Genomic DNA, 24,852 nt, shown 5'->3' on the forward strand with positions numbered 1-24,852 from the left:
TAGTTAACACCGGTCTTGTAGTGTGTGTTTCTAGCTCAAGAGCATCTCCAAGCAGAAAATGGTCAACAGCAACATTCAGACGGTTTCGTACTGCTCAAATTCTACATTAAAACGCTATGTTTCTTATTCAGAAATGATAAAACACGAGCGTGACGGCATTCGAACTTGTAATCATCAGAACCGAAGTCCGACGGCTTATCCATTAGGCCACACAGTCACTGACGACCAAGTGCAACCTGTGTATGACTCATCTCGAAACGCTCACACCCCTGATAATTTGTGTTTTCGTTCTACACACCCGCTGCCCTTGCTCTTTCCCAACCATTCGTTACATTCAACCTCTTACGTGACCGACCAAATATAGACTGGGAAACAAGACCACACGCTTTGTGCATACGGAATCGAAGGCAGGGCGTGCCTCGCCGCATTTGCCACGATGGCCATTTGCTACTTCTGCAGAAGCGGCGGCGGCGACGACGACGACGACCGCGAGAGGCTCTGACATATGTGAGAAATACATCTATAAAATGTAATTCAGACTGCCTCGTCCCACCTTATGCTGTACCGCTTTCGCAAAGGCTTTATCTGCGCCATTCGCCTTAATCACATCTGAGAGTAATTCTTAATAAAAGGCATGTCGCTAATTGTTCGTCATCACAGATACTGTTTGCTATACGGCCACGACGCGCAACTGATTTCCAAAATTCGACTTCTTCCTTTGAGGATGGAACTCACGACCCTTGATTTACTAGTCCAGTGCTCTACCACTGAGCTAAAGGGGCGCGTCCTAGCGGTACTTTTACGTACTTGATCCTTACGGTCGTCTGTATCATCAGACTTCAGCTGACAACAATTCATATTACCGACTAATATTTGCAGCTATGGCGACCCATTACTGCTTGGCTACACATCTGACACGTAACCGATGTCCTCTCCAAACAACAACACTTGCATTTCAGAATATGTCTTTCACACATGTCTACAAAATCACCTTCACCTTCAAATACAGTTTCCTTGCGACTGACAGAGACGTAGGCAAAGTTTAAAGTTGCTATTTCCATTACATCACGTTCATCAGAAAAACGGTAATTTACATCTGCAGCGGAACAAAATTCCGTTCCGCCCAGCGTGGGGCTCGAACCCACGACCCTGAGATTAAGAGTCTCATGCTCTACCGACTGAGCTAGCCGGGCTGTTTCGGTGAATACTTGCCGGGCAGCACGTCACACAGTACTCGTTTGGGTTGGGTGGTCCCATACAGAATCTCTCCATGCTGCCTAATGTTTTCCTAACGTCACACTCGTCACGTACTTCACTTTTATTTCATAATCATTTCTGAGAGGTAAAGGAATTGCATGACAACCTGCAGAGCTAGTGGCGTCAAAATTAACACTCATACTTGATGTGACTCAAAAGGCGAACGAGTTACTTTCCGACGTTGTTTTAGATGTGCAAGTGCCAGTGGAAACTCGCGGTGACGGCACTCTGCCGACCATTTCGCTAGTTAACACCGGTCTTGTAGTGTGTGTTTCAAGCTCAAGAGCATCTCCAAGCAGAAAATGGTCAACAGCAACATTCAGACGGTTTCGTACTGCTCAAATGCTACATTAAAACGGTATGTTTCTTATTCAGAAATGATAAAACACGAGCGTGACAGCATTCGAACATGTAATCTTCAGATCCGAAGTCCGACGCCTTATCCATTAGGCCACACAGTCACTGACGACCAGGTGCAACTTGTATATGACTCATCTCGAAACGCTCACACCCCTGATAATTTGTGTTTTCGTTCTACACAGCCGCTGCCCTTGCACTTTCCCACCCATTCGTTACATTCAACCTCTTACGTGACCGACCAAATATAGACTGGGAAACAAGACCACACACTTTGTGCATACGGAATCGAAGGCAGGGCGTGCCTCGCCGCATTTGCCACGATGGCCATTTGCTACTTCTGCAGAAGCGGCGGCGGCGACGACGACGACGACGACGACGACGACGACCGCGAGAGGCTCTGACATATGTGAGAAATACATCTATAAAATGTAATTCAGACTGCCTCGTCCCACCTTATGCTGTACCGCTTTGGCAAAGGCTTTATCTGCGCCATTCGCCTTAATCACATCTGAGAGTAATTCTTAATAAAAGGCATGTCGCTAATTGTTCGTCATCACAGATACTGTTTGCTATACGGCCACGACGCGCAACTGATTTCCAAAATTCGACTTCTTCTTTTGAAGATGATACTCACGACCCTTGGTTTACTAGTCCAGTGCTCTACCACTGAGCTAAAGGGGCGCGTCCTAGCGTTACTTTTGCGTACTTCGTCCTTACGGACGTCTTGATCATCAGACTTCAGCTGACAACACTTCATATTACTGACTAATATTTGCAGCTATGGCGACCCATTACTTCTTGGCTACACATCTGGCACGTAACCGATGTCCTCTCCAAACAACAACACTTGCATTTCAGAACATGTCTTTCACACATGTCTACAAAATCACCTTCACCTTCAAATACAGTTTCCTTGCGACTGACAGAGACGTAGGCAAAGTTTAAAGTTGCTATTTCCATTACATCACGTTAATCAGAAAAACGGTAATTTACATCTGCAGCGGAACAAAATTCCGTTCCGCCAGCGTGGGGCTCGAACCCACGACCCTGAGATTAAGAGTCTCATGCTCTACCGACTGAGCTAGCCGGGCTGCTTCGGTGAATACTTGCCGGGCAGCACGTCACACAGTACTCGTTTGGGTTGGGTGGTCCCATACAGAATCTCTCCATGCTGCCTAATGTTTTCCTAACGTCACACTCGTCACGTACTTCACTTTTATTTCATAATCATTTCTGAGAGGTAAAGGAATTGCATGACAACCTGCAGAGCTAGTGGCGTCAAAATTAACACTCATACTTGATGTGACTCAAAAGGCGAACGAGTTACTTTCCGACGTTGTTTTAGATGTGCAAGTGCCAGTGGAAACTCGTGGTGATGGCACTCTGCCGACAATTTCGCTAGTTAACACCGGTCTTGTAGTGTGTGTTTAAAGCTCAAGAGCATCTCCAAGCAGAAAATGGTCAACAGCAACATTCAGACGGTTTTGTACTGCTCAAATGCTGCATTAAAACGGTATGTTTCTTTTTCAGAACTGATAAAACACGAGCGTGACAGCATTCGAACCTGTAATCTTCAGATCCGAAGTCCGACGCCTTATCCATTAGGCCACACAGTCACTGACGACCAAGTGCACCTTGTATATGACTCATCTCGAAACGCTCACACCCCTGATAATTTGTGTTTTCGTTCTACACAGCCGCTGCCCTTGCACTTTCCCACCCATTCGTTACATTCAACCTCTTACGTGACCGACCAAATATAGACTGGGAAACAAGACCACACACTTTGTGCATACGGAATCGAAGGCAGGGCGTGCCTCGCCGCATTTGCCACGATGGCCATTTGCTACTTCTGCAGAAGCGGCGGCGGCGACGACGATGACGACCGCGAGAGGCTGTGACATATGTGAGAAATACATCTATAAAATGTAATTCAGACTGCCTCGTCCCACCTTATTTTGTACCGCTTTGGCAAAGGCTTTATCTGCGCCATTCGCCTTAATCACATCTGAGAGTAATTCTTAATAAAAGGCATGTCGCTAATTGTTCGTCATCACAGATACTGTTTGCTATACGGCCACGACGCGCAACTGATTTCCAAAATTCGACTTCTTCCTTTGAGGATGGAACTCACGACCCTTGGTTTACTAGTCCAGTGCTCTACCACTGAGCTAAAGGGGCGCGTCCTAGCGTTACTTTTGCGTACTTCGTCCTTACGGTCGTCTTGATCATCAGACTTCAGCTGACAACACTTCATATTACAGACTAATATTTGCAGCTATGGCGACCCATTACTGCTTGGCTACACATCTGACACGTAACCGATGTCCTCTCCAAACAACAACACTTGCATTTCAGAACATGTCTTTCACACATGTCTACAAAATCACCTTCAACTTCAAATACAGTTTCCTTGCGACTGACAGAGACGTAGGCAAAGTTTAAAGTTGCTATTTCCATTACATCACGTTAATCAGAAAAACGGTAATTTACATCTTCAGCGGAACAAAATTCCGTGCCGCCAGCGTGGGGCTCGAACCCAGACCCTGAGATTAAGAGTCTCATGCTCTACCGACTGAGCTAGCTGGGCTGCTTCGGTGAATACTTGCCGGGCAGCACGTCACACAGTACTCGTTTGGGTTGGGTGGTCCCATACAGAATCTCTCCATGCTGCCTAATGTTTTCCTAACGTCACACTCGTCACGTACTTCACTTTTATTTCATAATCATTTCTGAGAGGTAAAGGAATTGCATGACAACCTGCAGAGCTAGTGGCGTCAAAATTAACACTCATACTTGATGTGACTCAAAAGGCGAACGAGTTACTTTCCGACGTTGTTTTAGATGTGCAAGTGCCAGTGGAAACTCGTGGTGATGGCACTCTGCCGACCATTTCGCTAGTTAACACCGGTCTTGTAGTGTGTGTTTCAAGCTCAAGAGCATCTCCAAGCAGAAAATGGTCAACAGCAACATTCAGTCGGTTTTGTACTGCTCAAATGCTGCATTAAAACGGTATGTTTCTTTTTCAGAACTGATAAAACACGAGCGTGACAGCATACGAACCTGTAATCTTCAGATCCGAAGTCCGACGCCTTATCCATTAGGCCACACAGTCACTGACGACCAAGTGCAACTTGTACATGACTCATCTCGAAACGCTCACACCCCTGATAATTTGTGTTTTCGTTCTACTCAGCCGCTGCCCTTGCTCTTTCCCACCCATTCGTTACATTCAACCTCTTACGTGACCGAACAATTATAGACTGGGAAACAAGACCACACACTTTGTGCATACGGAATCGAAGGCAGGGCGTGCCTGGCCGCATTTGCCACGATGGCCATTTGCTACTTCTGCAGAAGCGGCGGCGGCGACGATGACGACGACGACGACGACCGCGAGAGGCTCTGACATATGTGAGAAATACATCTATAAAATGTAATTCAGACTGCCTCGTCCCACCTTATGCTGTACCGCTTTGGCAAAGGCTTTATCTGCGCCATTCGCCTTAATCACATCTGAGAGTAATTCTTAATAAAAGGCATGTCGCTAATTGTTCGTCATGACAGATACTGTTTGCTATACAGCCACGACGCGCAACTGATTTCCAAAGTTCGACTTCTTCCTTTGAGGATGGAACTCACGACCCTTGGTTTACTAGTCCACTGCTCTACCACTGAGCTAAAGGGGCGCGTCCTAGCGTTACTTTTGCGTACTTCGTCCTTACGGTCGTCTTGATCATCAGACTTCAGCTGACAACACTTCATATTACTGACTAATATTTGCAGCTATGGCGACCCATTACTGCTTGGCTACACATCTGACACGTAACCGATGTCCTCTCCAAACAACAACACTTGCATTTCAGAACATGTCTTTCACACATGTCTACAAAATCACCTTCACCTTCAAATACAGTTTCCTTGCGACTGACAGAGACGTAGGCAAAGTTTAAAGTTGCTATTTCCATTACATCACGTTTATCAGAAAAACGGTAATTTACATCTGCAGCGGAACAAAATTCCGTTCCGCCAGAGTGGTGCTCGAACCCACGACCCTGAGATTAAGAGTCTCATGCTCTACCGACTGAGCTAGCCGGGCTGCTTGGGTGAATACTTGCCGGGCAGCACGTCACACAGTACTCGTTTGGGTTGGGTGGTCCCATACAGAATCTCTCCATGCTGCCTAATGTTTTCCTAACGTCACACTCGTCACGTACTTCACTTTTATTTCATAATCATTTCTGAGAGGTAAAGGAATTGCATGACAACCTGCAGAGCTAGTGGCGTCAAAATTAACACTCATACTTGATGTGACTCAAAAGGCGAACGAGTTACTTTCCGACGTTGTTTTAGATGTGCAAGTGCCAGTGGAAACTCGTGGTGATGGCACTCTGCCGACAATTTCGCTAGTTAACACCGGTCTTGTAGTGTGTGTTTAAAGCTCAAGATCATCTCCAAGCAGAAAATAGTCAACAGCAACATTCAGACGGTTTTGTACTGCACAAATGCTGCATTAAAACGGTATGTTTCTTTTTCAGAACTGATAAAACACGAGCGTGACAGCATTCGAACCTGTAATCTTCAGATCCGAAGTCCAACGCCTTATCCATTAGGCCACACAGTCACTGACGACCAAGTGCACCTTGTATATGACTCATCTCGAAACGCTCACACCCCTGATAATTTGTGTTTTCGTTCTACACAGCCGCTGATCTTGCTCTTTCCCACCCATTCGTTACATTCAACCTCTTACGTGTTCGACCAAATATAGACTGGGAAACAAGACCACACACTTTGTGCATACGGAATCGAAGGCAGGGCGTGCCTCGCCGCATTTGCCACGATGGCCATTTGCTACTTCTGCAGAAGCGGCGGCGGCGACGACGACGGCGACGACGACCGCGAGAGGCTCTGACATATGTGAGAAATACATCTATAAAATGTAATTCAGACTGCCTCGTCCCACCTTATGCTGTACCGCTTTCGCAAAGGCTTTATCTGCGCCATTCGCCTTAATCACATCTGAGAGTAATTCTTAATAAAAGGCATGTCGCTAATTGTTCGTCATCACAGATGCTGTTTGCTATACGGCCACGACGCGCAACTGATTTCTAAAATTCGACTTCTTCCTTTGAGGATGGAACACACGACCCTTGGGTTACTAATCCAGTGCTCTACCACTGAGCTAAAGGGGCGCGTCCTAGCGCTACTTTTGCGTACTTCGTCCTTACGGTCGTCTGGATCATCAGACTTCAGCTGACAACACTTCATATTACTGACTAATATTTGCAGCTATGGCGACCCATTACTGCTTGGCTACACATCTGACACGTAACCGATGTCCTCTCCAAACAACAACACTTGCATTTCAGAACATGTCTTTCACACATGTCTACAAAATCACCTTCACCTTCAAATACAGTTTCCTTGCGACTGACAGAGACGTAGGCAAAGTTTAAAGTTGCTATTTCCATTACATCACGTTCATCAGAAAAACGGTAATTTACATCTGCAGCGGAACAAAATTCCGTTCGGCCCAGCGTGGGGCTCGAACCCACGACCCTGAGATTAAGAGTCTCATGCTCTACCGACTGAGCTAGCCGGGCTGCTTCGGTGAATACTTGCCGGGCAGCACGTCACACAGTACTCGTTTGGGTTGGGTGGTCCCATACAGAATCTCTCCATGCTGCCTAATGTTTTCCTAACGTCACACTCGTCACGTACTTCACTTTTATTTCATAATCATTTCTGAGAGGTAAAGGAATTGCATGACAACCTGCAGAGCTAGTGGCGTCAAAATTAACACTCATACTTGATGTGACTCAAAAGGCGAACGAGTTACTTTCCGACGTTGTTTTAGATGTGCAAGTGCCAGTGGTAACTCGCGGTGATGGCACTCTGCCGACAATTTCGCTAGTTAACACCGGTCTTGTAGTGTGTGTTTAAAGCTCAAGAGCATCTCCAAGCAGAAAATGGTCAACAGCAACATTCAGACGGTTTTGTACTGCTCAAATGCTGCATTAAAACGGTATGTTTCTTTTTCAGAACTGATAAAACACGAGAGTGACAGCATTCGAACCTGTAATCTTCAGATCCGAAGTCCGACGCCTTATCCATTAGGCCACACAGTCACTGACGACCAAGTGCACCTTGTATATGACTCATCTCGAAACGCTCACACCCCTGATAATTTGTGTTTTCGTTCTACACAGCCGCTGATCTTGCTCTTTCCCACCCATTCGTTACATTCAACCTCTTACGTGACCGACCAAATATAGACTGGGAAACAAGACCACACACTTTGTGCATACGGAATCGAAGGCAGGGCGTGCCTCGCCGCATTTGCCACGATGGCCATTTCCTACTTCTGCAGAAGCCGCGGCGACGACGACGACGACCGCGAGAGGCTCTGACATATGTGAGAAATACATCTATAAAATGTAATTCAGACTGCCTCGTCCGACCTTATGCTGTACCGCTTTGGCAAAGGCTTTATCTGCGCCATTCGCCTTAATCACATCTGAGAGTAATTCTTAATAAAAGGCACGTCGCTAATTGTTCGTCATCACAGATACTGTTTGCTATACGGCCACGACGCGCAACTGATTTCCAAAATTCGACTTTTTCCTTTGAGGATGGAACTCACGACCCTTGGTTTATTAATCTAGTGCTCTACCACTGAGCTAAAGAGGCGCGTCCTAGCGGTACTTTTGCGTACTTCATCCTTACGGTCGTCTGGATCATCAGACTTCAGCTGACAACACTTCATATTACCGACTAATATTTGCAGCTATGGCGACCCATTACTGCTTGGCTACACATCTGACACTTAACCGATGTCCTCTCGAAACAACAACTCTTGCATTTCAGATCATGTCTTTCACACATGTCTACAAAATCACCTTCACCTTCAAATACAGTTTCCTTGCGACTGACAGAGATGTAGGCAAAGTTTAAAGTTGCTATTTCCATTACATCACGTTACTCAGAAAAACGGTAATTTACTTATGCAGCGGAACAAAATTCCGTTCCGCCCAGCGTGGGTGTCGAACCCACGACCCTGAGATTAAGAGACTCATGCTCTACCGACTGAGCTAGCCGGGCTGCTTGGGTGAATACTTGCCGGGCAGCACGTCACACGGTACTCGTTTGGGTTGGGTGGTCCCATACAGAATCTCTCCATGCTGCCTAATGTTTTCCTAACGTCACACTCGTCACGTACTTCACTTTTATTTCATAATCATTTCTGAGAGGTAAAGTAATTGCATGACAACCTGCAGAGCTAGTGGCGTCAAAATTAACACTCATACTTGATGTGACTCAAAAGGCGAACGAGTTACTTTCCGACGTTGTTTTAGATGTGCAAGTGCCAGTGGAAACTCGCGGTGACGGCACTCTGCCGACCATTTCGCTAGTTAACACCGGTCTTGTAGTGTGTGTTTCAAGCTCAAGAGCATCTCCAAGCAGAAAATGGTCAACAGCAACATTCAGACGGTTTTGTACTGCTCAAATTCTACATTAAAACGGTATGTTTCTTTTTCAGAAATGATAAAACACGAGCGTGACAACATTCGAACCTGTAATCTTTAGATCCGAAGTCCGACGCCTTATCCATTAGGCCACACAGTCACTGACGACCAAGTGCACCTTGTATATGACTCATCTCGAAACGCTCACACCCCTGATAATTTGTGTTTTCGTTCTACACAGCCGCTGCCCTTGCTCTTTCCCACCCATTCGTTACATTCAACCTCTTACGTGACCGACCAAATATAGACTGGGAAACAAGACCACACACTTTGTGCATACGGAATCGAAGGCAGGGCGTGCCTCGCCGCATTTGCCACGATGGCCATTTGCTACTTCTGCAGAAGCGGCGGCGGCGGCGGCGACGACGACGACGACGACGACGACCGCGAGAGGCTCTGACATATGTGAGAAATACATCTATAAAATGTAATTCAGACTGCCTCGTCCCACCTTATGCTGTACCGCTATTGCAAAGGCTTTATCTGCGCCATTCGCCTTAATCACATCTGAGAGTAATTCTTAATAAAAGGCACGTCGCTAATTGTTTGTCATCACAGATACTGTTTGATATACGGCCACGACGCGCAACTGATTTCCAAAATTCGACTTCTTCATTTGAGGATGGAACTCACGACCCTTGATTTACTAGTCCAGTGCTCTACCACTGAGCTAAAGGGGCGCGTCGTAGCGGTACTTTTGCGGACTTCGTCCTTACGGTCGTCTGGATCATCAGACTTCAGCTGACAACGCTTCATATTACCAACTAATATTTGCAGCTATGGCGACCCATTACTGCTTGGCTACACATCTGACACGTAACCGATGTCCTCTCCAAACAACAACACTTGCATTTCAGAACATGTCTTTCACACATGTCTACAAAACAACCTTCACCTTCAAATACAGTTTCCTTGCGACTGACAGAGACGTAGGCAAAGTTTAAAGTTGCTATTTCCATTACATCACGTTAATCAGAAAAACGGTAATTTACATCTGCAGCGGAACAAAATTCCGTTCCGCCCAGCGTGGGGCTCGAACCCACGACCCTGAGATTAAGAGTCTCATGCTCTACCGACTGAGCTAGTCGGGTTGCTTCGTTGAATTCTTGCCGGGCAGCACGTCATACTCGTTTGGGTTGGGTGGTCCCATACAGAATCTCTCCATGCTGCCTAATGTTTTCCTAACGTCACACTCGTCACGTACTTCACTTTTATTTCATAATCATTTCTGAGAGGTAAAGGAATTGCATGACAACCTGCAGAGCTAGTGGCGTCAAAATTAACACTTATACTTGATGTGACTCAAAAGGCGAACGAGTTACTTTCCGACGTTGTTTTAGATGTGAAAGTGCCAGTGGAAACTCGCGGTGACGGCACTCTGCCGACCATTTCGCTAGTTAACACCGGTCTTGTAGTGTGTGTTTCAAGCTCAAGAGCATCTCCAAGCAGAAAATGGTCAACAGCAACATTCAGACGGTTTCGTACTGCTCAAATGCTACATTAAAACGGTATGTTTCTTATTCAGAAATGATGAAACATGAGCGTGACAGCATTCGAACCTGTAGTCTTCAGATCCGAAGTCCGACGCCTTATCCATTGGGCCACACAGTCACTGACGACCAAGTGCACCTTGTATATGACTCATCTCGAAACGCTCACACCCCTGATAATTTGTGTTTTCGTTCTACACAGCCGCTGCCCTTGCTCTTTCCCACCCATTCGTTACATTCAACCTCTTACGTGACCGACCAAATATAGACTGGGAAACAAGACCACACACTTTGTGCATACGGAATCGAAGGCAGGGCGTGCCTCGCCGCATTTGCCACGATGGCCATTTGCTACTTCTGCAGAAGCGGCGGCGGCGACGACGACGACGACCGCGAGAGGCTCTGACATATGTGAGAAATACATCTATAGAATGTAATTCAGACTGCCTCGTCCCACCTTATGCTGTACCGCTTTGGCAAAGGCTTTATCTGCGCCATTCGCCTTAATCACATCTGAGAGTAATTCTTAATAAAAGGCATGTCGCTAATTGTTCGTCATCACAGATACTGTTTGCTATACGGCCACGACGCGCAACTGATTTCCAAAATTCGACTTCTTCCTTTGAGGATGGTACTCACGACCCTTGGTTTACTAGTCCAGTGCTCTACCACTGAGCTAAAGGGGCGCGTCCTAGCGGTACTTTTGCGTACTTCGTCCTTACGGTCGTCTGGATCATCAGACTTCAGCTGACAACACTTCATATTACCGACTATTATTTACAGCTATGGCGACCCATTACTGCTTGGCTACACATCTGACACGTAACCGATGTCCTCTCGAAACAACAACACTTGCATTTCAGAACATGTCTTTCACACATGTCTACAAAATCACCTTCACCTTCAAATACAGTTTCCTTGCGACTGACTGAGACGTAGGCAAAGTTTAAAGTTGCTATTTCCATTACATCACGTTAATCAGAAAAACGGTAATTTACATCTGCAGCGGAACAAAATTCCGTTCCGCCCAGCGTGGAGCTCGAACCCACGACCCTGAGATTAAGAGTCTCATGCTCTACCGACTGAGCTAGCCGGGCTGCTTGGGTGAATACTTGCCGGGCATCACGTCACAAAGTAATCGTTTGGGTTGGGTGGTCCCATACAGAATCTCTCCATGCTGCCTAAAGTTTTCCTAACGAAACACTCGTCACGTACTTCACTTTTATTTCATAATCATTTCTGGGAGGTAAAGGAATAGCATGACAACCTGCATAGCTAGTGGCGTCAAAATTAACACTCATACTTGATGTGACTCAAAAGGCGAACGAGTTACTTTCCGACGTTGTTTTAGATCTGCAAGTGCTAGTGGAAACTCGCGGTGACGGCACTCTGCCGACCATTTCGCTAGATAACACCGGTCTTGTAGTGTGTGTTTCAAGCTCAAGAGCATCTCCAAGCAGAAAATGGTCAACAGCAACATTCAGACGGTTTCGTACTGCTCAAATGCTACATTAAAACGGTATGTTTCTTATTCAGAAATGATAAAACACGAGCGTGACAGCATTCGAACCTGTAATCTTCAGATCCGAAGTCCGACGTCTTATCCATTAGGCCACACAGTCACTGACGACCAAGTGCAACTTGTATATGACTCATCTCGAAACGCTCACACCCCTGATAATTTGTGTTTTCGTTCTACTCAGCCGCTGCCCTTGCTCTTTCCCACCCATTCGTTACATTCAACCTCTTACGTGACCGACCAAATATAGACTGGGAAACAAGACCACACACTTTGTGCATACGGAATCGAAGGCAGGGCGTGCCTCGCCGCATTTGCCACGATGGCCATTTGCTACTTCTGCAGAAGCGGCGGCGGCGACGACGACGACGACGACGACGACGACGACGACGACGACGACCGCGAGAGGCTCTGACATATGTGAGAAATACATGTATAAAATGTAATTCAGACTGCCTCGTCCCACCTTATGCTGTACCGCTTTCGCAAAGGCTTTATCTGCGCCTTTCGCCTTAATCACATCTGAGAGTAATTCTTAATAAAAGGCATGTCGCTAATTGTTCGTCATCACAGATAGTGTTTGCTATACGGCCACGACGCGCAACTGATTTCCAAAATTCGACTTCTTCCTTTGAGGAAGGAACTCACGACCCTTGATTTACTAGTCCAGTGCTCTACCACTGAGCTAAAGGGGCGCTTCCTAGCGGTACTTTTGCGTACTTCGTCCTTACGGTCGTCTGGATCATCAGACTTCAGCTGACAACACTTCATATTACCGACTAATATTTGCAGCTATGGCGACCCATTACTGCTTGGCTACACATCTGAAACGTAACCGATGTCCTCTCCAAACAACAACACTTGCATTTCAGAACATGTCTTTCACACATGTCTACAAAATCACCTTCACCTTCAAATACAGTTTCCTTGCGACTGACAGAGACGTAGGCAAAGTTTAAAGTTGCTATTTCCATTACATCACGTTAATCAGAAAAACGGTAATTTACATCTGCAGCGGAACAAAATTCCGTTCCGCCCAGCGTGGGGCTCGAACCCACGACCCTGAGATTGAGAGTCTCATGCTCTACCGACTGAGAGAGCCGGGCTGCTTGGGTGAATACTTGCCGGGCAGCACGTCACAAAGTACTCGTTTGGGTTGGGTGGTCCCATACAGAATCTCTCCATGCTGCCTAAAGTTTTCCTAACGTCACACTCGTCACGTACTTCACTTTTATTTCATAATCATTTCTGAGAGGTAAAGGAATAGCATGACAACCTGCATAGCTAGTGGCGTCAAAATTAACACTCATACTTGATGTGACTCAAAAGGCGAACGAGTTACTTTCCGACGTTGTTTTAGATGTGCAAGTGCTAGTGGAAACTCGCGGTGACCTCACTCTGCCGACCATTTCGCTAGTTAACACCGGTCTTGTAGTGTGTGTTTCAAGCTCAAGAGCATCTCCAAGCAGAAAATGGTCAACAGCAACATTCAGACGGTTTCGTACTGCTCAAATGCTACATTAAAACGGTATGTTTCTTATTCAGAAATGATAAAACACGAGCGTGACAGCATTCGAACCTGTAATCTTCAGATCCGAAGTCCGACGCCTTATCCATTAGGCCACACAGTCACTGACGACCAAGTGCAACTTGTATATGACTCATCTCGAAACGCTCACACCCCTGATAATTTGTGTTTTCGTTCTACTCAGCCGCTGCCCTTGCTCTTTCCCACCCATTCGTTACATTCAACCTCTTACGTGACCGACCAAATATAGACTGGGAAACAAGACCACACACTTTGTGCATGCGGAATCGAAGGCAGGGCGTGCCTCGCCGCATTTGCCACGATGGACATTTGCTACTTCTGCAGAAGCGGCGGCGGCGGCGACGACGACGACGACGACGACGACGACGACGACGACGACGACGACCGCGAGAGGCTCTGACATATGTGAGAAATACATGTATAAAATGTAATTCAGACTGCCTCGTCCCACCTTATGCTGTACCGCTTTCGCAAAGGCTTTATCTGCGCCTTTCGCCTTAATCACATCTGAGAGTAATTCTTAATAAAAGGCATGTCGCTAATTGTTCGTCATCACAGATAGTGTTTGCTATACGGCCACGACGCGCAACTGATTTCCAAAATTCGACTTCTTCCTTTGAGGAAGGAACTCACGACCCTTGATTTACTAGTCCAGTGCTCTACCACTGAGCTAAAGGGGCGCTTCCTAGCGGTACTTTTGCGTACTTCGTCCTTACGGTCGTCTGGATCATCAGACTTCAGCTGACAACACTTCATATTACCGACTAATATTTGCAGCTATGGCGACCCATTACTGCTTGGCTACACATCTGAAACGTAACCGATGTCCTCTCCAAACAACAACACTTGCATTTCAGAACATGTCTTTCACACATGTCTACAAAATCACCTTCACCTTCAAATACAGTTTCCTTGCGACTGACAGAGACGTAGGCAAAGTTTAAAGTTGCTATTTCCATTACATCACGTTAATCAGAAAAATGGTAATTTACATCTGCAGCGGAACAAAATTCCGTTCCGCCCAGCGTGGGGCTCGAACCCACGACCCTGAGATTGAGAGTCTCATGCTCTACCGACTGAGAGAGCCGGGCTGCTTGGGTGAATACTTGCCGGGCAGCACGTCACAAAGTACTCGTTTGGGTTGGGTGGTCCCATACAGAATCTCTCCATGCTGCCTAATGTTTTCCTAACGTCACACTCGTCACGTACTTCACTTTTATTTCATAATCATTTCTGAGAGGTAAAGGAATAGCATGACAACCTGCATAGCTAGTGGCGTCAAAATTAACACTCATACTTGATGTGACTCAAAAGGCGAACGAGTTACTTTCCGACGTTGTTTAAATGTGCAAGTGCTAGTGGAAACTCGCGGTGACGGCACTCTGCCGACCATTTCGCTAGTTAACACCGGTCTTGTAGTGTGTGTTTCAAGCTCAAGAGCATCTCCAAGCAGAAAATGGTCAACAGCAACATTCAGACGGTTTCGTACTGCTCAAATGCTACATTAAATGGTATGTTTCTTATTCAGAAATGATAAAACACGAGCGTGACAGCATTCGAACCTGTAATCATCAGATCCGAATTCCGACGCTTTATCCATTAGGCCACACAGTCACTGACGACCAAGTGCAACTTGTATATGACTCATCTCGAAACGCTCACACCCCTGATAATTTGTGTTTTCGTTCTACTCAGCCGCTGCCCTTGCTCTTTCCCACCCATTCGTTACATTCAACCTCTTACGTGACCGACCAAATATAGACTGGGAAACAAGACCACACACTTTGTGCATACGGAATCGAAGGCAGGGCGTGCCTCGCCGCATTTGCGACGATGGTCATTTGCTACTTCTGCAGAAGCGGCGGCGGCGACGACGACGACGACGACGACGACGACGACGACGACGACGACGACGACGACGACCGCGAGAGGCTCTGACATATGTGAGAAATACATCTATAAAATGTAATTCAGACTGCCTCGTCCCACCTTATGCTGTACCGATTTCGCAAAGGCTTTATCTGCGCCATTCGCCTTAATCACATCTGAGAGTAATTCTTAATAAAAGGCATGTCGCTAATTGTTCGTCATCACAGATACTGTTTGCTATACGGCCACGACGCGCAACTGATTTCCAAAATTCGACTTCTTCCTTTGAGGATGGAACTCACGACCCTTGATTTACTAGTCCAGTGCTCTACCACTGAGCTAAAGGGGCGCGTCCTAGCGGTACTTTTGCGTACTTCGTCCTTACGGACGTCTGGATCATCAGACTTCAGCTGACAACACTTCATATTACCGACTATTATTTACAGCTATGGCGACCCATTACTGCTTGGCTACACATCTGACACGTAACCGATGTCCTCTCGAAACAACAACACTTGCATTTCAGAACATGTCTTTCACACATGTCTACAAAATCACCTTCACCTTCAAATACAGTTTCCTTGCGACTGACAGAGACGTAGGCAAAGTTTAAAGTTGCTATTTCCATTACATCACGTTAATCAGAAAAACGGTAATTTACATCTGCAGCGGAACAAAATTCCGTTCCGCCCAGCGTGGGGCTCGAACCCACAACCCTGAGATTAAGAGTCTCATGCTCTACCGACTGAGCTAGCCGGGCTGCTTCGGTGAATACTTGCCGGGCAGCACGTCACAAAGTACTCGTTTGGGTTGGGTGGTCCCATACAGAATCTCTCCATGCTGCCTAATGTTTTCCTAACGTCACACTCGTCACGTACTTCACTTTTATTTCATAATCATTTCTGAGAGGTAAAGGAATAGCATGACAACCTGCATAGCTAGTGGCGTCAAAATTAACACTCATACTTGATGTGACTCAAAAGGCGAACGAGTTACTTTCCGACGTTGTTTTAGATGTGCAAGTGCTAGTGGAAACTCGCGGTGACGGCACTCTGCCGACCATTTCGCTAGTTAACACCGGTCTTGTAGTGTGTGTTTCAAGCTCAAGAGCATCTCCAAGCAGAAAATGGTCAACAGCAACATTCAAACGGTTTCGTACTGCTCAAATGCTACATTAAAACGGTATGTTTCTTATTCAGAAATGATAAAACACGAGCGTGACAGCATTCGAACCTGTAATCTTCAGATCCGAAGTCCGACGCCTTATCCATTAGGCCACACAGTCACTGACGACCAAGTGCAACTTGTATATGACTCATCTCGAAACGCTCACACCCCTGATAATTTGTGTTTTCGTTCTACTCAGCCGCTGCCCTTGCTCTTTCCCACCCATTCGTTACATTCAACCTCTTACGTGACCGAACAAATATAGACTGGGAAACAAGACCACACACTTAGTGCATACGGAATCGAAGGCAGGGCGTGCCTCGCCGCATTTGCCACGATGGACATTTGCTACTTCTGCAGAAGCGGCGGCGGCGACGACGACGACGACGACGACGACGACGACGACGACCGCGAGAGGCTCTGACATATGTGAGAAATACATCTATAAAATGTAATTCAGACTGCCTCGTCCCACCTTATGCTGTACCGCCTTCGCAAAGGCTTTATCTGCGCCTTTCGCCTTAATCACATCTGAGAGTAATTCTTAATAAAAGGCATGTCGCTAATTGTTCGTCATCACAGATAGTGTTTGCTATACGGCCACGACGCGCAACTGATTTCCAAAGTTCGACTTCTTCCATTGAGGAAGGAACTCACGACCCTTGATTTACTAGTCCAGTGCTCTACCACTGAGCTAAAGGGGCGCGTCCTAGCGGTACATTTGCGTACTTCGTCCTTACGGTCGTCTGGATCATCAGACTTCAGCTGACAACACTTCATATTACCGACTATTATTTACAGCTATGGCGACCCATTACTGCTTGGCTACACATCTGACACGTAACCGATGTCCTCTCCAAACAACAACACTTGCATTTCAGAACATGTCTTTCACACATGTCTACAAAATCACCTTCACCTTCAAATACAGTTTCCTTGCGACTGACAGAGACGTAGGCAAAGTTTAAAGTTGCTATTTCCATTACATCACGTTAATCAGAAAAACGGTAATTTACATCTGCAGCGGAACAAAATTCCGTTCCGCCCAGCGTGGGGCTCGAACCCACGACCCTGAGATTGAGAGTCTCATGCTCTACCGACTGAGAGAGCCGGGCTGCTTGGGTGAATACTTGCCGGGCAGCACGTCACAAAGTACTCGTTTGGGTTGGGTGGTCCCATACAGAATCTCTCCATGCTGCCTAAAGTTTTCCTAACGTCACACTCGTCACGTACTTCACTTTTATTTCATAATCATTTCTGAGAGGTAAAGGAATAGCATGACAACCTGCATAGCTAGTGGCGTCAAAATTAACACTCATACTTGATGTGACTCAAAAGGCGAACGAGTTACTTTCCGACGTTGTTTTAGATGTGCAAGTGCTAGTGGAAACTCGCGGTGACCTCACTCTGCCGACCATTTCGCTAGTTAACACCGGTCTTGTAGTGTGTGTTTCAAGCTCAAGAGCATCTCCAAGCAGAAAATGGTCAACAGCAACATTCAGACGGTTTCGTACTGCTCAAATGCTACATTAAAACGGTATGTTTCTTATTCAGAAATGATAAAACACGAGCGTGACAGCATTCGAACCTGTAATCTTCAGATCCGAAGTCCGACGCCTTATCCATTAGGCCACACAGTCACTGACGACCAAGTGCAACTTGTATATGACTCATCTCGAAACGCTCACACCCCTGATAATTTGTGTTTTCGTTCTACTCAGCCGCTGCCCTTGCTCTTTCCCACCCATTCGTTACATTCAACCTCTTACGTGACCGACCAAATATAGACTGGGAAACAAGACCACACACTTTGTGCATGCGGAATCGAAGGCAGGGCGTGCCTCGCCGCATTTGCCACGATGGACATTTGCTACTTCTGCAGAAGCGGCGGCGGCGACGACGACGACGACGGCGGCGACGACGACGACGACGACGACGACGACGACGACGACGACGACCGCGAGAGGCTCTGACATATGTGAGAAATACATGTATAAAATGTAATTCAGACTGCCTCGTCCCACCTTATGCTGTACCGCTTTCGCAAAGGCTTTATCTGCGCCTTTCGCCTTAATCACATCTGAGAGTAATTCTTAATAAAAGGCATGTCGCTAATTGTTCGTCATCACAGATAGTGTTTGCTATACGGCCACGACGCGCAACTGATTTCCAAAATTCGACTTCTTCCTTTGAGGAAGGAACTCACGACCCTTGATTTACTAGTCCAGTGCTCTACCACTGAGCTAAAGGGGCGCTTCCTAGCGGTACTTTTGCGTACTTCGTCCTTACGGTCGTCTGGATCATCAGACTTCAGCTGACAACACTTCATATTACCGACTAATATTTGCAGCTATGGCGACCCATTACTGCTTGGCTACACATCTGAAACGTAACCGATGTCCTCTCCAAACAACAACACTTGCATTTCAGAACATGTCTTTCACACATGTCTACAAAATCACCTTCACCTTCAAATACAGTTTCCTTGCGACTGACAGAGACGTAGGCAAAGTTTAAAGTTGCTATTTCCATTACATCACGTTAATCAGAAAAATGGTAATTTACATCTGCAGCGGAACAAAATTCCGTTCCGCCCAGCGTGGGGCTCGAACCCACGACCCTGAGATTGAGAGTCTCATGCTCTACCGACTGAGAGAGCCGGGCTGCTTGGGTGAATACTTGCCGGGCAGCACGTCACAAAGTACTCGTTTGGGTTGGGTGGTCCCATACAGAATCTCTCCATGCTGCCTAATGTTTTCCTAACGTCACACTCGTCACGTACTTCACTTTTATTTCATAATCATTTCTGAGAGGTAAAGGAATAGCATGACAACCTGCATAGCTAGTGGCGTCAAAATTAACACTCATACTTGATGTGACTCAAAAGGCGAACGAGTTACTTTCCGACGTTGTTTTAGATGTGCAAGTGCTAGTGGAAACTCGCGGTGACGGCACTCTGCCGACCATTTCGCTAGTTAACACCGGTCTTGTAGTGTGTGTTTCAAGCTCAAGAGCATCTCCAAGCAGAAAATGGTCAACAGCAACATTCAGACGGTTTCGTACTGCTCAAATGCTACATTAAAACGGTATGTTTCTTATTCAGAAATGATAAAACACGAGCGTGACAGCATTCGAACCTGTAATCTTCAGATCCGAAGTCCGACGCCTTATCCATTAGGCCACACAGTCACTGACGACCAAGTGCAACTTGTATATGACTCATCTCGAAACGCTCACACCCCTGATAATTTGTGTTTTCGTTCTACTCAGCCGCTGCCCTTGCTCTTTCCCACCCATTCGTTACATTCAACCTCTTACGTGACCGACCAAATATAGACTGGGAAACAAGACCACACACTTAGTGCATACGGAATCGAAGGCAGGGCGTGCCTCGCCGCATTTGCCACGATGGACATTTGCTACTTCTGCAGAAGCGGCGGCGGCGACGACGACGACGACGACGACGACGACGACGACGACGACGACGACGACGACGACCGCGAGAGGCTCTGACATATGTGAGAAATACATCTATAAAATGTAATTCAGACTGCCTCGTCCCACCTTATGCTGTACCGCCTTCGCAAAGGCTTTATCTGCGCCTTTCGCCTTAATCACATCTGAGAGTAATTCTTAATAAAAGGCATGTCGCTAATTGTTCGTCATCACAGATAGTGTTTGCTATACGGCCACGACGCGCAACTGATTTCCAAAGTTCGACTTCTTCCTTTGAGGAAGGAACTCACGACCCTTGATTTACTAGTCCAGTGCTCTACCACTGAGCTGAAGGGGCGCGTCCTAGCGGTACATTTGCGTACTTCGTCCTTACGGTCGTCTGGATCATCAGACTTCAGCTGACAACACTTCATATTACCGACTATTATTTACAGCTATGGCGACCCATTACTGCTTGGCTACACATCTGACACGTAACCGATGTCCTCTCCAAACAACAACACTTGCATTTCAGAACATGTCTTTCACACATGTCTACAAAATCACCTTCACCTTCAAATACAGTTTCCTTGCGACTGACAGAGACGTAGGCAAAGTTTAAAGTTGCTATTTCCATTACATCACGTTAATCAGAAAAATGGTAATTTACATCTGCAGCGGAACAAAATTCCGTTCCGCCCAGCGTGGGGCTCGAACCCACGACCCTGAGATTGAGAGTCTCATGCTCTACCGACTGAGAGAGCCGGGCTGCTTGGGTGAATACTTGCCGGGCAGCACGTCACAAAGTACTCGTTTGGGTTGGGTGGTCCCGTACAGAATCTCTCCATGCTGCCTAATGTTTTCCTAACGTCACACTCGTCACGTACTTCACTTTTATTTCATAATCATTTCTGAGAGGTAAAGGAATAGCATGACAACCTGCATAGCTAGTGGCGTCAAAATTAACACTCATACTTGATGTGACTCAAAAGGCGAACGAGTTACTTTCCGACGTTGTTTAAATGTGCAAGTGCTAGTGGAAACTCGCGGTGACGGCACTCTGCCGACCATTTCGCTAGTTAACACCGGTCTTGTAGTGTGTGTTTCAAGCTCAAGAGCATCTCCAAGCAGAAAATGGTCAACAGCAACATTCAGACGGTTTCGTACTGCTCAAATGCTACATTAAAACGGTATGTTTCTTATTCAGAAATGATAAAACACGAGCGTGACAGCATTCGAACCTGTAATCATCAGATCCGAATTCCGACGCCTTATCCATTAGGCCACACAGTCACTGACGACCAAGTGCAACTTGTATATGACTCATCTCGAAACGCTCACACCCCTGATAATTTGTGTTTTCGTTCTACTCAGCCGCTGCCCTTGCTCTTTCCCACCCATTCGTTACATTCAACCTCTTACGTGACCGACCAAATATAGACTGGGAAACAAGACCACACACTTTGTGCATACGGAATCGAAGGCAGGGCGTGCCTCGCCGCATTTGCGACGATGGTCATTTGCTACTTCTGCAGAAGCGGCGGCGGCGACGACGACGACGACGACGACGACGACGACCGCGAGAGGCTCTGACATATGTGAGAAATACATCTATAAAATGTAATTCAGACTGCCTCGTCCCACCTTATGCTGTACCGCTTTCGCAAAGGCTTTATCTGCGCCATTCGCCTTAATCACATCTGAGAGTAATTCTTAATAAAAGGCATGTCGCTAATTGTTCGTCATCACAGATACTGTTTGCTATACGTCCACGACGCGCAACTGATTTCCAAAATTCGACTTCTTCCTTTGAGGATGGAACTCACGACCCTTGATTTACTAGTCCAGTGCTCTACCACTGAGCTAAAGGGGCGCGTCCTAGCGGTACTTTTGCGTACTTCGTCCTTACGGTCGTCTGGATCATCAGACTTCAGCTGACAACACTTCATATTACCGACTATTATTTACAGCTATGGCGACCCATTACTGCTTGGCTACACATCTGACACGTAACCGATGTCCTCTCGAAACAACAACACTTGCATTTCAGAACATGTCTTTCACACATGTCTACAAAATCACCATCACCTTCAAATACAGTTTCCTTGCGACTGACAGAGACGTAGGCAAAGTTTAAAGTTGCTATTTCCATTACATCACGTTAATCAGAAAAACGGTAATTTACATCTGCAGCGGAACAAAATTCCGTGCCGCCAGCGTGGGGCTCGAACCCACAACCCTGAGATTAAGAGTCTCATGCTCTACCGACTGAGCTAGCCGGGCTGCTTCGGTGAATACTTGCCGGGCAGCACGTCACACAGTACTCGTTTGGGTTGGGTGGTCCCATACAGAATCTCTCCATGCTGCCTAATGTTTTCCTAACGTCACACTCGTCACGTACTTCACTTTTATTTCATAATCATTTCTGAGAGGTAAAGGAATAGCATGACAACCTGCATAGCTAGTGGCGTCAAAATTAACACTCATACTTGATGTGACTCAAAAGGCGAACGAGTTACTTTCCGACGTTGTTTTAGATGTGCAAGTGCTAGTGGAAACACGCGGTGACGGCACTCTGCCGACCATTTCGCTAGTTAACACCGGTCTTGTAGTGTGTGTTTCAAGCTCAAGAGCATCTCCAAGCAGAAAATGGTCAACAGCAACATTCAGACGGTTTCGTACTGCTCAAATGCTACATTAAAACGGTATGTTTCTTATTCAGAAATGATAAAACACGAGCGTGACAGCATTCGAACCTGTAATCTTCAGATCCGAAGTCCGACGCCTTATCTATTAGGCCACACAGTCACTGACGACCAAGTGCAACTTGTATATGACTAATCTCGAAACGCTCACACCCCTGATAATTTGTGTTTTCGTTCTACACAGCCGCTGCCCTTGCTCTTTCCCACCCATTCGTTACATTCAACCTCTTACGTGACCGACCAAATATAGACTGGGAAACAAGACCACACACTTTGTGCATACGGAATCGAAGGCAGGGCGTGCCTCGCCGCATTTGCCACGATGGCCATTTGCTACTTCTGCAGAAGCGGCGGCGGCGACGACGACGACGACGACGACGACGACGACGACGACGACGACGACGACGACCGCGAGAGGCTCTGACATATGTGAGAAATACATGTATAAAATGTAATTCAGACTGCCTCGTCCCACCTTATGCTGTACCGCTTTCGCAAAGGCTTTATCTGCGCCTTTCGCCTTAATCACATCTGAGAGTAATTCTTAATAAAAGGCATGTCGCTAATTGTTCGTCATCACAGATAGTGTTTGCTATACGGCCACGACGCGCAACTGATTTCCAAAATTCGACTTCTTCCTTTGAGGAAGGAACTCACGACCCTTGATTTACTAGTCCAGTGCTCTACCACTGAGCTAAAGGGGCGCTTCCTAGCGGTACTTTTGCGTACTTCGTCCTTACGGTCGTCTGGATCATCAGACTTCAGCTGACAACACTTCATATTACCGACTAATATTTGCAGCTATGGCGACCCATTACTGCTTGGCTACACATCTGAAACGTAACCGATGTCCTCTCCAAACAACAACACTTGCATTTCAGAACATGTCTTTCACACATGTCTACAAAATCACCTTCACCTTCAAATACAGTTTCCTTGCGACTGACAGAGACGTAGGCAAAGTTTAAAGTTGCTATTTCCATTACATCACGTTAATCAGAAAAATGGTAATTTACATCTGCAGCGGAACAAAATTCCGTTCCGCCCAGCGTGGGGCTCGAACCCACGACCCTGAGATTGAGAGTCTCATGCTCTACCGACTGAGAGAGCCGGGCTGCTTGGGTGAATACTTGCCGGGCAGCACGTCACAAAGTACTCGTTTGGGTTGGGTGGTCCCATACAGAATCTCTCCATGCTGCCTAATGTTTTCCTAACGTCACACTCGTCACGTACTTCACTTTTATTTCATAATCATTTCTGAGAGGTAAAGGAATAGCATGACAACCTGCATAGCTAGTGGCGTCAAAATTAACACTCATACTTGATGTGACTCAAAAGGCGAACGAGTTACTTTCCGACGTTGTTTAAATGTGCAAGTGCTAGTGGAAACTCGCGGTGACGGCACTCTGCCGACCATTTCGCTAGTTAACACCGGTCTTGTAGTGTGTGTTTCAAGCTCAAGAGCATCTCCAAGCAGAAAATGGTCAACAGCAACATTCAGACGGTTTCGTACTGCTCAAATGCTACATTAAATGGTATGTTTCTTATTCAGAAATGATAAAACACGAGCGTGACAGCATTCGAACCTGTAATCATCAGATCCGAATTCCGACGCTTTATCCATTAGGCCACACAGTCACTGACGACCAAGTGCAACTTGTATATGACTCATCTCGAAACGCTCACACCCCTGATAATTTGTGTTTTCGTTCTACTCAGCCGCTGCCCTTGCTCTTTCCCACCCATTCGTTACATTCAACCTCTTACGTGACCGACCAAATATAGACTGGGAAACAAGACCACACACTTTGTGCATACGGAATCGAAGGCAGGGCGTGCCTCGCCGCATTTGCGACGATGGTCATTTGCTACTTCTGCAGAAGCGGCGGCGGCGGCGACGACGACGACGACGACGACGACCGCGAGAGGCTCTGACATATGTGAGAAATACATCTACAAAATGTAATTCAGA

General features: G+C 46.6%; 16 non-coding genes across 16 annotated transcripts; all 16 read right to left on the reverse strand.

Moving 5' to 3' along the window:
- Positions 1–1,120: 1,120 nt before the first annotated feature.
- Positions 1,121–1,193, reverse strand: Trnak-cuu (transfer RNA lysine (anticodon CUU)). Its single transcript has one exon. It is a non-coding gene; the product is annotated as a tRNA-Lys (tRNA).
- A 1,438-nt stretch (positions 1,194–2,631) lies between these two features.
- On the reverse strand, positions 2,632–2,708 carry Trnak-cuu (transfer RNA lysine (anticodon CUU)). The gene has a single exon. It is a non-coding gene; the product is annotated as a tRNA-Lys (tRNA).
- Positions 2,709–4,133: 1,425 nt separating this feature from the next.
- Positions 4,134–4,207, reverse strand: Trnak-cuu (transfer RNA lysine (anticodon CUU)). The gene has a single exon. It is a non-coding gene; the product is annotated as a tRNA-Lys (tRNA).
- A 1,432-nt stretch (positions 4,208–5,639) lies between these two features.
- On the reverse strand, positions 5,640–5,716 carry Trnak-cuu (transfer RNA lysine (anticodon CUU)). The gene has a single exon. It is a non-coding gene; the product is annotated as a tRNA-Lys (tRNA).
- Positions 5,717–7,150: 1,434 nt separating this feature from the next.
- On the reverse strand, positions 7,151–7,223 carry Trnak-cuu (transfer RNA lysine (anticodon CUU)). Its single transcript has one exon. It is a non-coding gene; the product is annotated as a tRNA-Lys (tRNA).
- A 1,425-nt stretch (positions 7,224–8,648) lies between these two features.
- On the reverse strand, positions 8,649–8,721 carry Trnak-cuu (transfer RNA lysine (anticodon CUU)). Its single transcript has one exon. It is a non-coding gene; the product is annotated as a tRNA-Lys (tRNA).
- A 1,443-nt stretch (positions 8,722–10,164) lies between these two features.
- Trnak-cuu (transfer RNA lysine (anticodon CUU)) lies at positions 10,165–10,237 on the reverse strand. The gene has a single exon. It is a non-coding gene; the product is annotated as a tRNA-Lys (tRNA).
- Positions 10,238–11,660: 1,423 nt separating this feature from the next.
- Positions 11,661–11,733, reverse strand: Trnak-cuu (transfer RNA lysine (anticodon CUU)). Its single transcript has one exon. It is a non-coding gene; the product is annotated as a tRNA-Lys (tRNA).
- A 1,455-nt stretch (positions 11,734–13,188) lies between these two features.
- Positions 13,189–13,261, reverse strand: Trnae-cuc (transfer RNA glutamic acid (anticodon CUC)). The gene has a single exon. It is a non-coding gene; the product is annotated as a tRNA-Glu (tRNA).
- A 1,461-nt stretch (positions 13,262–14,722) lies between these two features.
- Trnae-cuc (transfer RNA glutamic acid (anticodon CUC)) lies at positions 14,723–14,795 on the reverse strand. Its single transcript has one exon. It is a non-coding gene; the product is annotated as a tRNA-Glu (tRNA).
- Positions 14,796–16,260: 1,465 nt separating this feature from the next.
- Trnak-cuu (transfer RNA lysine (anticodon CUU)) lies at positions 16,261–16,333 on the reverse strand. The gene has a single exon. It is a non-coding gene; the product is annotated as a tRNA-Lys (tRNA).
- Positions 16,334–17,782: 1,449 nt separating this feature from the next.
- Trnae-cuc (transfer RNA glutamic acid (anticodon CUC)) lies at positions 17,783–17,855 on the reverse strand. The gene has a single exon. It is a non-coding gene; the product is annotated as a tRNA-Glu (tRNA).
- Positions 17,856–19,331: 1,476 nt separating this feature from the next.
- Trnae-cuc (transfer RNA glutamic acid (anticodon CUC)) lies at positions 19,332–19,404 on the reverse strand. The gene has a single exon. It is a non-coding gene; the product is annotated as a tRNA-Glu (tRNA).
- A 1,467-nt stretch (positions 19,405–20,871) lies between these two features.
- Trnae-cuc (transfer RNA glutamic acid (anticodon CUC)) lies at positions 20,872–20,944 on the reverse strand. Its single transcript has one exon. It is a non-coding gene; the product is annotated as a tRNA-Glu (tRNA).
- A 1,439-nt stretch (positions 20,945–22,383) lies between these two features.
- Trnak-cuu (transfer RNA lysine (anticodon CUU)) lies at positions 22,384–22,458 on the reverse strand. The gene has a single exon. It is a non-coding gene; the product is annotated as a tRNA-Lys (tRNA).
- A 1,464-nt stretch (positions 22,459–23,922) lies between these two features.
- Positions 23,923–23,995, reverse strand: Trnae-cuc (transfer RNA glutamic acid (anticodon CUC)). Its single transcript has one exon. It is a non-coding gene; the product is annotated as a tRNA-Glu (tRNA).
- Between the last annotated feature and the right edge of the window lie 857 nt (positions 23,996–24,852).

This window comes from Schistocerca gregaria, chromosome 8, assembly GCF_023897955.1.
Source record: "Schistocerca gregaria isolate iqSchGreg1 chromosome 8, iqSchGreg1.2, whole genome shotgun sequence".
In the NCBI taxonomy this organism is placed as follows: Eukaryota; Metazoa; Arthropoda; class Insecta; order Orthoptera; family Acrididae; genus Schistocerca; species Schistocerca gregaria.